At 33.5% G+C, this 15,040-nt stretch overlaps 1 long non-coding RNA gene across 20 annotated transcripts in view; it reads right to left on the minus strand.

Moving 5' to 3' along the window:
* Positions 1-15,040, minus strand: part of LOC143677605 (uncharacterized) — a 134,289-nt gene that overhangs the window by 53,697 nt on the left and 65,552 nt on the right. For 18 of the 20 annotated variants that reach the window (XR_013172721.1, XR_013172719.1, XR_013172720.1 and 15 more), the window contains one exon: positions 4,078-4,197. The exons of 1 other annotated variant lie outside the window; for it this stretch is intronic. This is a non-coding gene — a long non-coding RNA (uncharacterized LOC143677605). Of the gene's footprint in view, positions 1-4,077; positions 4,198-6,700; positions 8,545-15,040 lie in introns of those variants that run through there. One more of the 20 variants, XR_013172738.1, reaches the window with a different exon arrangement.

The raw sequence follows: 15,040 nt of genomic DNA on the forward strand, positions 1-15,040 counted from the left end.
ATTATTATTATTATTATTATTATTATTATTATTATTATTATTTTGCATGGGCAGGTACCAGGAATCAAACCTGGGTCTCGAGCATGGCAGTGAGAAATTCTGCCACTGAGCCACCATCACACTGCCCCATAAATGTATTTATTTATTTATTTATTGCATGGGCAGGCACCAGAAATCGAACCTGGGTCTCCGGCATGGCAGGCGAGAACCCTTCCACTGAGCCACCATGGCCTGCCAGACAGATGTATTTTTAAACTTGTAAATATAGCTTCTATTTACAAATAATGGACTTATATACATAGTGAGGCAATATTTGAAAAAGTAGATATATTCTTATAACTTGATTATTCTTAACATATCATGAAACTTTTTTCATGTGTGTGTGTGTTTCATTGTATGTACAATGAATATGGGGGGAAATAAATTTTACCTCATAGGTCTATTAGGAAGTTAAAAAGAGTTAGCACATGTAAAGCACTCATAATAGTTCTTAGTACATAATAAGCATTATATTTAGCAAACACTTTTTAATATTGCCATGAATTAATAAAAGCTTGAACTGCCTCATTTTCTTTCTTTTTTTTTAACACGGGCAGGCACCGGGAAATGAACCCGGGTCTCTGGTATGGCAACCGAGAATTCAACCAGCTGAGACACCACTGCACCGCCCACCTCATTTTCTTTTCTAGATGAACTTGAATCAAATTTTTAGATGACAAAAGAATACTGTGGATACTTCTATTGGAATAGAATATAAATTTATATATGAGTGAGATCAGTGAAATAAATACTTAACATACTGAGTTTTTCTATCTAGAACCATTATATAGCCTCTCCATTACTCAGGTTTTCTCTTCTATCTTTAAGGATATTTTCTTTATAGAATATTTGTACATTTCTTTTCAGATTTATCTTACACATTTACATATTTTGACATTGCTATTTCTTTGCAAATGGACTAGTTTTTTTTCTTAATATTTTCAATTTTTTTTTTGATGTTCAATAAAGCCACAAACTTTTAACTTTGATTTTATGTCAGCAACCTTGCTGAGCTTTCTTATTTGTTCCAGTTGTTTTTTCTGTTAATATTCTTGGATTATCTAGGAAATTCATCATATAACCTAGAATTAATGATGGCGTCTTTTTCCCTTTTCTTTTTATGGTTCTGATTTGTATTATTCTCAGAGAATTGAACCCCAGTACAAAGCTCAAGATAGCAGTAATGGGGTCTTTTAACCATCTAGATTATTCACTTTTCCCCACTTCCCCTTCTCCACAATAATAGAAACTCGCTAAAACATTTTTGTTCCCTCATCACTATCATTCACTTTTTTTTTTTTAATTCAAATTAGGATTTAAATTTCAGATTTTTAAAATTGTTTTGCACCAGAGATATTAGTCTTCACTATGGTTTTACTCCCTCCTACTTTTTCCCCCAACATTCTTTCTTGTGTTGAATACTTCTTTTTCAAATTATTTTTTCACTTTGCTGGATTACCAACTTTAGAAACTCTTTCAGGGACAGGTTGGGTGTAGCAACATTTTCTGAGTCATTACAATTTTGGAAATGTCTCTTTTTTTTGCCCCGCCATTTAAAATTAGTTTGTCTGTATACAAGATTCTCTGTCTTAAATGATTTCTTCTTAAGGCTTTGAAATCAATGTCATTGAGAACACAGATACCACTCTAATCACTGCTCATTGGTAAATAACATGATTTTTACCTCTAAAAAGTTTTAGGATTTTCTTTTCAGTTTAGTGTTCTGAAATTTCACCATGTTTTGTCTAGGTAAGAATATGAGATTGGAGAGTCAATAATGTTCTTAAATTGATACATTTTCATTTACTATTTCTTTGATTATTTCTAGCCCTTCAATCTCTTTTATCTCCTAAAGTCCCCCTTAAATGATCTAAGGACTCCATTAGGTTGAATCACGTGTAAATAATATTTGAATATCAGCAATGTGATGCAAAATTGATTCATCCATCAACACCCTTAATTTCTCTTAAAAATATATATCTCCATCTACATACAAACATATTTCTAGGGATTTTAAAACAGAAAAAAGTGGCAGAAGTGAGTTTTCCTCAGTTTGAATTTTTAGGTGATATTAATTTTATTAGCTTATTTTCTCTTTCACCTTTTGCTTGCAAATGTTGGGGGTGGGGTAAAACTAGGAAGCAACATACAAGGCAGGGCTGATAGAAGAAAAATCCGGCCCCATATAATTAACGCTTCCTAGGCTTGCTTGCTTTCCATTTTTCCTTCCCTACCTTCCTTCCTATCTTTCTTCTCTTCTTCTCTCTTTTCTCCCTTCCTTCTTCCTACAGCAAAAATTTCCTAGTATCTCCTTACTTTGAAACACAGCTAGAAACACCAAAAACAGTGGTAAATAAAAGAAATCCATCTTTTCCTCAAAGACCTTATATCCTAGTAAATTAAAAGACACTGATCTTCAATACAGGCCATAATTAAATTTACTTGATTAAAATAAATGTATAGATTACTTAAAGAATTTAGGGAATTCACAGGCCAAATTCTCATTACAGAAAAGTGATCTGGCTTATGAAAAAACTCTGAGAACTATCTCTAGAATAATACTGTTACTTAGTAATTAAAATTATTTACTGCCTAGCTCTGTGTATGTGGGGTTTTAAAAAAAATCTTTTGGGGATTACAGATTCCTTGGAAAATTTTTAAAAAATTGATAATTTTCTTCAGAAAAAGTGTACATATTCACAATACTGTCACAGATTTTCAAAGAGTTCACAGAAAATTCAGAGTCCCCAGATTAAGAACCTCTGCTCTATGTAAAAAGCAAACAAAAAGCAACCATGAACATAGGCTTTCACCAAAAAGGATGGTCTCCAGCATAAAGGTATAATCAGAGGCTTATAATACAGAATATAGGGGACTTAGAGATTCATAGAAGCTAGGCATGGGTGAATGGTTAGCTAATGAGGTTGAACTCCATGTAAGGGAATAGATAGAAGTGAAGGTGGTTCTCTAGCAGGTCTATAAGTAATATTACCATATTGAAGATGAACAGGATTGAAAGCTTTGTACAGACACTTCCACTGATCTGCACTAGAAATATGTATTAATTCCTGAAAGAATTACTTCAAAGACATGACTCATGTACGAAGAGTGTTTAAGTCCAAGGTACAGGGGGAAAAGTTCTATTGCATGCTATGGGCTATGTTCAAAAGGAAAACATCAGCACTACCACAGCAACTGCAGAGGTAAATAATGGGGGGAGGGACAAGACTTAACAGGAGGTTTAGATTTCCTAAACAAAGGTGTGTTTATTGGTTTTCTTTCTATTGGGAACAATGAAATTTTCTAAAATTGAGACTGTTGATGGACTGTGTACTTTGGGCACTATACATGATGCCTGATGAAAGCAGGTGGCTGAAGGATGCACTGACTGAGAAGTAGATTGAAGAATGATGGTGTTTATGAATGAAGGCTGTGCTGCTACAAGAAGGAACAAAGTCGTGAGGCATATAACAACGTGAATGAACATGTGGGACATTTGTTGAGGCAAAATAAGCCAGGAACAAAAGTACTGGCAAAGTTCCTTGAGGGATGGGGGAAAGAATATGCAACCTTCTTTTCCGCTGTGTAGTCAGGATAAAATTGTTGATCCCACAGTGCCAGGGCCAGATTCATCCCCGGGAGCCATCTCCCACATCGCCAGGGAGACTTTCACCCCCTGGATGTCATGTCCCACATAGTGGGGAAGCAATGATTTCACTTGCAGAGTTGGACTTAGAGTAAATACACATCTCAGCAATAAAAGAGGTCCTCCAGAAGTAACTCTCAGGCATGTGTATTGGTAGTCTAAGCTTCTCCTCTACCTACATAAGCTTCACAAGAGTAAGCCTCCTGATAGAGGGATGGCCTATTGATTTGGGTGTTCCTAAAATCTGACACAGTATCAAGGGATTCCTGATGGTAAAAGTCAATGTAACAATGTGGACAAACAGGAACTCTAACACACTTCTATTGAATGTAAATGAACAACTAATATAGAGAACTATTTGTCACATTTGGGAAAGTCGAAGATACACCTACCTTAGTATCCGACAATTCCACTTTTGGTGGTATAAAGCAGTGAAACTCTCCCACATCTAGCCACATGGGAGAGAATGCCCATTGTAGTTATAGTTGCAACCATGGTAAAATGGAAATAACCTAAAAAATATTTAACACAGGCAAAGGAAAATATACAGTAATGTATATATAACAGATACTATAGTATTAATGAATAATTTAAAGCTATAGGTATCAAAGTGGATGTGTCACAAGTACAATTAAGCAAATTAAGGAAGATATAAAATGAATGTACTTTATGATACCATTTGTATATAGTTTAATGCTTGTTAAACTTAAACAAATATTGTTTGTATCTAAGGACATATGTAGTAAAATATGATAAACATTGAATTTGGGATTGCATTTACCTATGAGAAGAGGGAAAGAATGGGAACAGAAGGATGTACAAAGGAATTCAACCTTACTATACGTTATTATTAGGGCTAATTGGTACATATTCATGTGTTCTGGTAAGTTAATTTATGTATCTTTCTCTATTTTTAATATAATATAATATAATATAAAAGAGGGAAAATAGTAAAAAGAGTCAAAACTAAACCAAAAAATATATATATAACTAAGGAATACCATTAAAAAAAGACAAGTATAGTGGTACATTCATGCTGGTGAACACAGGCAGTAAAGGAAAATCTGAATATCTTCAACAGACTGTACCAATATCAATATCCTGGTTGTGAAAAAATGGATAGAGCATGTAAAGTATATTTCTATATAATTTTATACACTGCATGTGAATTTACAACTATCTTAACAATTTCAGTTAATAAATTAAAGAATACAACGTTCCCATAAGTCTACCTAAATATCATTGGCTTTATATAGAATTCAAAGAAAAGATAAATAAATGCATAGAGATCAAAAAAACGTGCAACAATTGTCAACCAAAAAAAATGTGGCTTTTGCTTTATATGCTTTTTTTTTTTCTGATATTGAATAGCACTTTATCCTGTAGAGATTTTGTGTATATAAGCTTATGAATTAGAATACAAAATGCATAATAAAATCAACAAAGAACTCATCTGCTTTCTGGAAATCATTGATAAAAACTTGAATCTTGCTTAGTTATGTAAATAAATAGACGATACCTTAGTTCAAATGTGTATATGTGAATTAAATGAACCATCTTCGTCAATATTATTAATAAAATTTAAACTCAATCTATACCACACAATTTTGATATAAAAGTTAACAACCAAACAGAATATCTCCTGATATTCTTGTGTCAACTCATAATAATGTTTGGTGCCTGTGAAAAATGCAGATTCCCAGTTAGGACGCAGAATTTCTAAGTCGTAATTTCTTATGGCCGAGAATCTACATTTATATAAGCTTTCCATGTTGTTGTATAATGAAGTTTGAAAACTACCCATATGGACAGCTGAATTATATTTGTTGGGGTCACAATTTATGAAATTAATCCAACCATAGTCAGGACTTCATACATGGTTTACATTTTAAAATAGTAAAACTTTCCTTTTTAATCTGGTAGGTTATTTTGTGTCTAACTGGGCATGGAAAATTGCCTATGTGTAGCCAAGCGAAACCATTAAAGCTGCTGTAATGTTTGACCTTAGTTGAGTTTAAGAGCAATTCAAGGAACAAGAGGGTTTGCAAAAAGTGTCCATCAATTGCTTTTCATCCTTGTAATCATATGAACATAGTGATCTAGAAGCATTTTCATTAGTAGAAAATAATTCACACCTGTAAAAATGTGTTACGTGTGAAAATAGGGAAAATCATTTCATCCCTAGCAATGTCTGACTCATATTAAGAGTCAGTAAATATGTTTAGTAAATGAGTGAAACCCCTAAAACACAATGTACAATAAAGACAGAGCTTGTAAGATATTTTTTAAAGTAACTTTTAGCCATGCCTTGGAATAATTAGGTTTTCCTACTGGCAACCACGCTAATAATCTGAGGTGGCTGTCTAATTTCAGTGTCTTACCACAGCTCCAAACTACTTTGAGATCACCTGATTTTCACCCGTATCCAGAGCTGTCTTGCTGGGCTAATGGAGAGTCATGTGGTAACACATCAGGGGGCAGTTAAATAGGGTTGCTCCTGCTGCTTCTCTCATTGCCCAATTACCTGACTGGTTCCTGGAAGTTATAGCTCAAGGAATCCTGGAACTGGGCACACCAGGCTCTTGATCAGACAAACATGATTTCCCAGACCCAGAAGTGATGTATCAGCTCTGGCTCGGATGAATGGCCTGCCAAGCTCCTGGGAGAGTTTAGCTGAGAGTATTTTAAATAGCTTCAGTTAATGCAAAATTTCCTGTCAGTTTGAATGGTTCTTGTCACTTTTTAGAACACCTGGCACTAAAATATTTAAATTACAATTCTAGTTTTAATTTGAAGGACCTAACAATAAACTCTTTCCACTTCTGTAGTACCTTAGGTCTGGCTTTTCTTTAATTTTCTAAAAATGCAGATTTGGGAAATGAAATTGGCAATGCAAGGTGAACCTAGTGTGAATTTTACTGAAGATTATGCAAATGCAGGAAATTATAATTCTATCAGGATGTCATTGCATGTGTCTACTTAGACACACATTTTCTGCTATGTTTAAGTTAAACAAAACACTAAATGACTATGTAGTATGACATCTCATTAATATGTTTCCATTCACATCTGTGCCTTTAGTATAAAAAAATGACTGCTTCAGTGATGAGAGATTAGGTCCTTTAATTAGAAACAAATGACAAATCACTGTTAACCCCATGTGATGCTTTCTAAAACTTCCATCAAATATTCCTCTTAAAACATTATTAAACACAAGTTCCCCAGATCTACTTCCTAGAAAGTGCCATTTAACAAAACCCAGGCAGGATGTTAATACTGGGGCCGAATTACAGGTTGCCAAAGCGTTTCCTGTGAGGGGATTGACAGGGGATCATTTTGTTATGGGGCCACCTCCAGTGTGTTGTGACAACCACTCATTACACCTCTGCGCACAGCACTCAGCTGTAGGTTTCCACAAGATGCAAATAGCTCCAAATGGGTTCAATTTAGAGCAAACAGATAATGTATCATTCACTTCCCTAAGGTAGAAGCTTTTAATTTTAACGGGGAAGATAAGAACATTTCCATTTCTGGAAATAAAGATTTAAGTTAACCAATTATGCCAGAGAAATGGAGTCACAATAGCAATATTTGTTACATTATAAATAAAAACACTTCACCTGAATAGATACCCCTTGGGCCAAACCAAAACACCAAATGGTCAAGTGAACACTCTCACCTCTCAATAAATATAATTATCCACTTACAAGGTCAATGTCAAAAACTAGTAACCTCTAAGTGATGGTAGGTTTTTCCTTTTAGGAAAGGAACTGCTTACAAAACTACTATAGCTAATTATGGTAATACTCAAAAAGTGTTTAAATCACATTTTGATATGGAAAAAAATATCATGGAAAGCATTTCACAGTTGGACTTTAATATTTTACTGTGCTGGCTTTTATACCCCTCTGTGATTTTACTCCCACTGTTCTATTACTGATTTTGGTAAGTGTTGCTAACAATGGAATACAGCAAGTCCCTACTACCAGCTATTTAGAAGAGAGGTATACTGATGTGGATTGGAAAAAGTCAATAAGCCCATTTAAGATTCCTGTGTTTAATAAAGCCACAGGAGAAGCCAGAGAACTGCAAACATGCCCGTGTTGAAAGATGTTTTTCTTTTGCTATAAGCACATTAATTGGCAGAAGGCTCTTTGCTATAAATCACTAGCATCAAACTGGCCATGATTACTAAAATCCTCTGATGTTAATGCTCCTTTGTTTTGAGCACTTTACTAAGAAATTAATTATCCACCAGAAATCCGCTGAGGTCAGAGATTGCTGGACCTACATAAAAATAAAAATGAACTTGTCTGAAGAGATTTGAACTAAAAGAACAGAAAAAGATCTACTATGAACGTAGTATACTTAGTAATGGTTTTAAAGTTTATTTTTCTTTTTACTAAAATTAAGCTTGAAAGAATTTTTCCATTTCATCCATATAAACACATCTTTAGACCAGGAGTTGGGAGGTGATCCCAGAAAACGCTGATAGTAGAAAGTAAAAGTGAGACACGAAAGGGAGGTAAGAGAAGAAAGTCACTGAATTGTGCATTACCACACAAATTGCTTTCTTCTGCTGAAGAACTCTAAGAGTCCAGGTGGAATGTGCACCTCATGCCACCCATGGGGCTAGGGAGCATTGAGAGACCATTTCCATCAGCCATTTGTTGTGTGCATTCCTAGGGTGCAATAATTCTCCAACACTTCAGGCATTAAATATTTGAAGGCAAAGTAGGCTCCAGTTCACAGAGTAAACTTTCAAGTGAAAAAATGATGCAGTTGGTATTTGGGAATCCAGTGACAAGACTTATTACAATGATAGGGATCATGGAGATATTGTGTGGCACTGATAGTACCTATTAAAATGTAAAAAAGAAGTATTTGATAAATTTACCTACTATTTATGTAAAAACCATTAGCAATTTTGGAGTATCTAAGACTACAGTACCCAATGATGAAATAGTAGAAATGTTCTCTGTAAAATCATTAAAGATACAACAATGTATACTGCCATCATTTCTATTCAAAGACTGAAGGTCTTAGCCACATTAGGAAAACACAAATTGAGATACAGATTAATGTACATACCACAAATAAATATGTAAATAAATTTATACTTCTTATCTATTACGTAATCCTTATATAATACAGTATACAACAACTGAAAGATATTATTTATATTTATTTTATATTATTTATATAAATGCATACATTTAATTATATATACAAATATATGCATCTATGTGATACATATACATATATATCTATGTATTTATATTATGAAATAATTGGAAATAAATAAAAAAATTTTCATTATTTGAATATGATATACATAGCACATGCAGCTAAACTTAATATCAACTATTATAGTTACCATTTATAATAGTTTAAAAACTCATGAGGTACCTGGGAGCAAATCTCTGGAAAGGTACTCTATATCTTCACATAGAAAATCATATATATATACACATACATAGAATGAATACATTGACTAGGAAAACTCAATATAAAAAATGTCAATTTCTCCTAATTTAAAACTCTAGATTCTATGTAACTCCAGACAAATTTCAAAGTTTGCTTCTTTAAACTTGAAAGGGTATTTCCAAATTTCACATACATGCAAAATACCCAAGAATACCAAAGACCCTCTTGAAAAGAGAGGTATGATTCATCAGGTTTCAAAAGTTCTTTTAAAACTAAGAGTTCAAAATTAACACAGGTGGAAAACCGAATAAAAGAGTTTAGGAACAAACAGTACTCTCTTTCAAATATAATGTACATATATCTATTATATATATGTATAGTTATACACATGCACACATATATAATAAAGCTGCAATTGTAGATCACGGGTGGAACAGAGAAAATGGAAAAATGCAAATTTTTCCTCACAAAATTCTATTGCAAGGGAATAAAAAACTTAAGTGTATAAATGATGTTTTAATTTTTTATGGCCTTTAGCTAAGGAAGAATTTCACAGTCAAAACACAAAACCCAAAAGTTATAAAGGAAGACACAGATAAATTTACTAGAATAAAGTTATTAATTTCTGTTTTCTAAAAATGCAATACAAAGAACTTTTTAAAGCTATAGACAGTATAAGATATTTGCAATACTAAATGGTAATGGTTAGTATCCAGATTACTCTTACATATTAATAATAAAAAGTCCCTACCCATACAAAAAATGATAAAAGATGTGAAGACATCTCACATAAGAGGAAAAATACAACAAATAAATGTTTGAAGAGGTGCTTAATCTCATTAATATTCTACAAATCATTTCAAATAATCATATGATCAAAACTTTAAAAGTCTGACAAATCAAAATTCTCACACACTGCAAGTAGAAGTATAAATTTGTACTACCACGTTAGAGTACAATTTGGCATTGTTTAGTAAAGCGAAATAATTGCATTCCTGTACTAATTTAGAGCTACATGTATACCATAGCTTAGAGTGATAGGAGACATGTTTAGGAATATTCATAGCAACACTTTTATAAACAAAACTCTTAACAGGGTAATAGATACCTGTTGATATAGTCACGCAGTAGAACAGTATAGAGCATGGAAATGAATGAAGTATAGTTATATGTATCAACAGGTATAAATCCCTAGATATAATATCAAGCAAAGAGAAATAGAAGAATATATGTAGTGTGATTCCATTTATAGAAAGTTCAAAATCAGGCAAAAAATAAACAGATGTCCATTTCTCCCCATTAATTAACTATACAGGGAATCACACAGTCATAATAAACAACTAAAAAGAAGACAAAAATACATGGAGGTATTTTCAGGTATTTGTCAACAGGTTGCACAGAACTGCAGTTCCTGAAAGAAAGGAACCAAACAAGGTAAGCCCCGCAATTGCTCCAGTTTACTAATAGAAGACAAGTTTCTTGGCCACACACAGGCAGGTAGAAACCAAACAAAGCCTGATGGTCTCACTGAGATGAGAAAAGTTATTCAAAATGGCTGAGTCAGCTAACATTGTGGATAAGAATACTGAAAAGGAAGTAACTAGAGACAGAACTTCAGCTATCTAAAGTGTCCCACTGAGAACCTAAGTATAGATCTGATCACGCAATGGCATAAAACTACATAAGGATGGGCTAAACCTAGCAATTCCTGTAGCCAAAAAGTGTTGGTAAGAGTTTAAGTTTCCACTAGCCAGAATAGAGAAACCTCATAAAAAATAGAAATTGGGTAGAATCCTCAGAAGAGTTCTGCATCAGCTTCAGAATAAATGCTGCATTGGATTTTCCCTAATACAATTTTAAAAACAAGGCTTAAAAGATTCAAACTGATCTACAAATAATGTAACCATATTCTAGAATGAAGCCTAACAAATTTGAAAGCAACACTAAAAAATTCAGCACACAGCAATACAAATTTCAGGATATCTGAAATTGCAAACCATAAAATATCAATTAATAGAAACAGATCTAGAGATTACAGAGAATTAGGAGACAGCTATGTAAAAACAACTATCAAAAAGTTTTTAATAGAATGTAAAGAAAAACAGGGATATAATGAGGAGAGAGAAATAAAGATATAAAATGAGAAGGAATTGTCATATATCTAAAAACAAATATATGAAATGGAAAATACATTGAATGCAACTAACAGGAGATTAGATACTGTCAAAGGAAAGAAGAGCAAATATGAATTTATTGACTTAGTAAAAGAAATTGTTCAAAATGGAGTAAAGCAGAAAAAAAAAAAAACACACTAGAAAATAATAAGCAGAGAATCAGTAATCAGTGGCCTGTAGGACCATATTAATTTTCTACTGCAACTATAACAAATTATCACAAATTTAGTAACAAAAACAACATAAATTTATTATCTTTACAGCTCTACATTTTAGAATTCTGCTATGGGTCTTGCCAGGATAAAACTAAAATGTCACCAGGGCTGAATTCTTTCTGAACATTCTAGTGTAGAATCTGTTTCTTTGTCTTTTCCTTCTAAAAAATCACCCACATTTCTTCACTTGAGGCTTCCTTCCTTCAAATTCAAGCCAGTAACAACAAACCGAGGCCTCATATCATATCACCCTCCATGGTCCCATCTCTTTCTCTGTACATAATCAGGAAAAGCTGTCTGCTTTTAAGGACCTAGGCGATTAGACTGAGCCAACCAAATAATTCGAGCTAAAGCCTCTAATTCAATCACATCTGCAAAACCCTTTTGCCAAGTAAGGTAGTATAATCACAGGTTCCAAAGATCAGCATATGAAAATCTTGGAGAGGAGAGGAGGAGCATAGTAGATATTACATTAGGGACCCAAATCAAGTGATCTTTATATGTATAATTGAAGTCTTAGGAGGAAGTGCAAGAGACTGAAAAACTACAGCATGGAATAATTATAAAAATTTCCCAAGTTTTGCAAAACTTTTAAATAACATCCAAAAATTAAAAAAAAAAAAAAAGAAACATGCATAATAAAGAAAAGAATACTACATGTCAAAATGAAATTCCTAAATACCAGTGATATAGAGAAAATATTAAAAGCAGCCAGAGAAAAGAGACTTATGTACACGCAACCAAGACCAAAAAAATGACCTCGGAAACTATGAGGTCCCAGAAATTTAAGTTTGTTTAAAGATAATGGTATTACTTTCTTAATATTGGGGAAAACGTCAATCCAGAATTCTACACTGTGCAAAGTATCTCACAAAAGTGAAAGCAAAATTAAGTATTTTCCTTAAAACAAATGCTTTATAAATTTGTCACCAGCAGAACTGATCTATAAGAGATGTTAGAGGCAGTTTTTCTGGCAAAAGTAAACTATTTTCAGACAGAAATGTGGTCTACATAAAGGAATGAAATGGTAAAGGTAATAAATGATAACTAAAAATACAAATTTCATGCACTTAGATCTCTGAAAAATAATTAACTGATTAAATTAGAAATGTTGTATTATTTATAACGACACAAAGCATAGGAGAAACAAAAGATAGTACATTCCTTTTAGATACTTACATTTTTTAAGTGATAGGAAAATAGTTAAAATAGATTACTTTAAATTAAAATTTATCTTGTTAAGCCTACAGAAAATACAAAAGCATAATAGGAACTAAAGATAATAATTCAGCAGCAAATATAAAGCAAACAAAAATCCCTAGGAATCAATAACAGAAATATATTATGACAATTCAAAAATTTAGGGCAATTATACAACATACTTCTAAACAACCAAGGGTTAATGAAGAAACTACAGGGAAATGCAGTATTTTGAATTAAGTGGAAATGAAAATGCAAATACATCAAAATTTGGGAGATGTGGCAAAAAAAAAAAAAAGATGACACATGAGAAAGGGAGAAATGCTTATAAGCAATGATCTAGGCTCTACCTTAAGAAACTACTAAAAGAAGAGCAAAATAGTAAAGATAAGAGCAGACATCAAAAAATTGAAAATAGAAAAACAGGACAAATATAAATGTAATAAAGAAATGAATCTGTTAAAAGATCAATAGATTGATAAATCTGTAGCCAGGCTGATAAGGGAAAAAGAGACAACTAATTATTATTAGGAGTCAGACATCACCACTGATATGACAAAATTCAAAAGATAATGAGGAGCAGAAAAATAAATATCAAGTTGCCCTATGACCGGCAATACTACTACTCGGTATATAGCCAGAAGACTGAATGCAATGACATAAAAGGATAGATACTGTATGAGTTCACTTTTATGACCATGGTAAAGGTAAAATAAGAGACTAATAACACAGAATATAGGGGACATAGAGATAGACTGAAGCTAGTGAACATTTAACTAATGAGGATGAATTTAAATGTAAGGGAATAGATAGAAGTGAAGGCAAACCCTTTACCCCTTTCAAAGGGTTGACAGACCCACGTATCCCAATGCTGAACACCACAAATAAAAGTAAGTTATTGCATGAACTACAGCAAAGATTTCAGAGTACAGGTGGAAAAATGCTATTGCATGCTACAGGCTATAATAACAGGAAAACATAAACATTACCATAGCAATATCAGGGATAAATAATGGGGGGCGGGGACAAGAGTTAAGGAGAGGTTTGGATTTTTTATTTGGTGCAGGTGTGTTGATTGGTTATCTTTCTCTTGAGAACAACGAAACTATCTAAAATTGAGATATTGAGGGACTGTTAACTTTGGACATTATACATGATGCCTAATGAACAGAGGTGGCTGAAAATGCAGATTGGAAGTGGATTGGTGAATTATGGTGTACACATATGATAGAAGATCTTGCTGCTACAAAAAGAAACAAAGTTGTGAGGCATGCAGCCTTGTGAATGAGCCTGTAGGACATTTGGTGAGGCAAAATAAGCCAGAAACAAAAGAGCAAATGTGATATTGTCTCATTTAGAAAATACGTATAAGAAAACAGGGGTCTAGATTGTGAACTCTTTAAGCAGTCACATTAGACCAGAATGGCAATTGTTATTTCTGGATTTTGAGAGGCTACATATAAAATACATGTATAACCTGGTATTTAGAGGTAAGAATGAAGCCAGTCAGGTCAAGATTAAAGTAATTCAGAATACAGGAGTAAGGAAGACATTGTATTTTAAAACTTCTAACTATTCTTTGAGACCAAAGGAAGAAAGGTTTACTTTGTCCAAAACCTAAATTTTCTGTAGCACATAATCTAATCCAACCTGTCTGAATAGATCATTTAAACAATCAAGACATAAGGAACCCAGAATAAGAATGAGGGCCTTTAATCCTGTATAGCTTAAAGTAATACCTGGATACATCCCAGAGTACAGTCAGCAGATAATCAAGAAGTATTGGCAGGGTGCACTGGTGCTTCAGTGGTAGAATGTTTGCCTTTCATGCAGAAGACCTGGGTTCAGTTTCCAGACCAGGCACCACCACCACCACTACCCCCAAAAAAGAAAGTATTGGCAAATTACCTTGAGGGATGGGAGAAAAAATGTGGAACTATTTAATGCTAATACCAGGTAAATCCCTGATGTTGTGTCAAACATTAGGGATACCCAAAGTAATAGACCAAACCCTTGATCTTGAGGTTTGCTCTTGTGAAGCTTATGTATGTAGCAGAGAAACTTAGCCTACCTATAGGTACGTCTAAGAGTTACTTCTGGAGGACCTCTTTGTGGCTCAGATGTAGCTACTCTCTCTCTAAACCCAACTCTGCAAGTGAAATCATTGCCTTCCCTGTTCTGTGTGACATGACAACCAGGAGTGATAGTCTCCCTGACATCGTGGTATCAACAATGTCATCCTGACCAAAAAGGGGAAAAGAAGCATAACAAATAAGGATCAGTGGCTGACAGAGTTCAGATAGAGTTAAGAGGCTACTCTGGAGGTCACTCTTATGCAA

Source organism: Tamandua tetradactyla, chromosome 3 (assembly GCF_023851605.1).
Source record: "Tamandua tetradactyla isolate mTamTet1 chromosome 3, mTamTet1.pri, whole genome shotgun sequence".
Lineage (NCBI taxonomy): Eukaryota > Metazoa > Chordata > Mammalia > Pilosa > Myrmecophagidae > Tamandua > Tamandua tetradactyla.